At 41.8% G+C, this 1817-nt stretch overlaps 1 protein-coding gene and 1 pseudogene across 1 annotated transcript in view; both read left to right on the plus strand.

Annotated features, from left to right (window-relative positions):
* CCDC122 (coiled-coil domain containing 122) overlaps nt 1–1817 on the plus strand; it is a 36818-nt gene that overhangs the window by 23411 nt on the left and 11590 nt on the right. The gene's annotated exons all lie outside the window — the stretch shown is intronic.
* The window catches only part of LOC102244257, a 5891-nt pseudogene that overhangs the window by 2344 nt on the left and 1730 nt on the right, over nt 1–1817 (plus strand).

A 1817-nucleotide genomic window follows, 5' to 3' on the forward strand; every position in this document is an offset into this window, starting at 1 on the left:
GTAATTAACTGAACAATAAAGATTTAATTAAAAAAATAAAATTCTAAAAAATGTAAACTAATATTTAATGACAGGAAGTAGGTGAATTGTATCTGGAAACACAGATGAGGAGGAAAAGATGGATTTTAAAGCAATAGGAAGAAACTTGTGGGTAATGGATATGTTTACTATGTTCATTGTGATGGTCTCATGAGCATAAAACTATGTAAAAGTCATCAAACTGTAGTTTAAATATCTTCAGTTTATTTACATCAAGTATACTTCAATAAATCTATAAAAGAAAAAAGGGGAGGAAGATGGGGAGGGAGATAAGACAGGGAAGGGGGAGAGGGAGGAGTTGGAGAGGTGAAGGGGAAGATGAACAGTAACAACAGCAAGAACTATAATTCTAGTGAAAAGGATTGAAGGAGAATTGGAGTGTAGGAGGAACTGTCTAAAACCAGGGAGAAAAGTAAACAGTCTATTACATTAGTCCAGGAAATTGAAGAGATGATTACCCAATGTCATCTCTTCCTATGTTGATCAATAGGGTCAATAGCTTGATCCACTTGGCAGTGCATGTGCTTCTTTTCTGACCATTCCATGTGCATCACTAGTCACTCATGTAATAAATATTTATTGAGCACCATTTTGTGCCAGATACTGGGAAGATGATGATAAAGAAGACAGACAGTAAGCTCCTTGTGGAGCTTACTTTCTAGTAAGGGAAGACAGCAATCCTATATAACAAAAGGCTAATATGCAAATTGACTAAATGCAGAATGACCAGTCACTATTATGCACACTGACCACCAGGGGGCAGACGCTCAATGCAGGAGCTGCTCCCAGCCTGCAGGCTGGCAGTGGGGGGCAGGGCCGGCAAATGGGCAGTGCCAGGCCAGCCAAGGCAGGTGCCAACAGGCCCCCCCCCCAGACCACCCCACTGGTCACCCCGCAGATCAGCCCTGATTGCCGGCCAGGCCTAGGGACCCTATCTATGCATGAATTTCATGCACCAGGCCTCTAGTAAAGAAATAAAAAGAAGACTGCTCTCAAACACCCAGGCAGGTGGTTTTCCTATATAAGTAGAGAAGACAGTTGTTGCAAGTAGAAGACAACATTTTTTAGGGTGTCTAAAGATGAAGAAAAAGTGAAATTACGCCATCTTGAACTAGCTATCCAGAAATTCATTAAAATAGTAATCCCTACAGACCTGGAAAGGTTAAGAAGGCACCAGATAAATATTGAGAAGTATCAGAGATGCAGAATCAGGGACAAGTTGTACAAAGAGCATATCAATGGGGGATGTGCCCATGTGCAGTTCAGCAACTCCACTCCAATATGGAGCTTTGTTGGAAAGTCCAGAAAGATGACCTAGTACTTCTGAGGAGAGTGATAGATCCTGATTAAAGAAGCAGCGGCAGCAGGCGGCAGTGGAATTTCTCCAGCTCCATCAGGAATCTGTAGAAGAACTTGAGAAACAATTTAATGATGAAGAAACTTCATTACAGCCTTCTTTGACTAGGTCTATGACTGTTGGTGGAGCATTTCACGCTACTGAAACTGAAGCTGATCCTCAGAGTATGACTCAGATATATGCATTGCCTGAAATCCCTCAAGATCAATATGCTGCAGAATCATGGGAAACCTAGAAGCGAACCTAATTGAACTTAGCCAACTGGTCACAGAATTATCTCTCCTAGTGAATTCTCAGCAGGAGAAGATTGACAGTATTGAAGACCATGTCAACAGTGCTTCTGTGAATGTTGAAGAGGGAACCAGAAACTTGGGGAAGGCTGAAAAATACAACCTGGCAATTCTGCCTGTGGCAGGTACAT

The sequence above is a fragment of the Myotis brandtii genome, unplaced genomic scaffold, assembly GCF_000412655.1.
Source record: "Myotis brandtii unplaced genomic scaffold, ASM41265v1 scaffold1018, whole genome shotgun sequence".
Classification (NCBI taxonomy): Eukaryota; Metazoa; Chordata; class Mammalia; order Chiroptera; family Vespertilionidae; genus Myotis; species Myotis brandtii.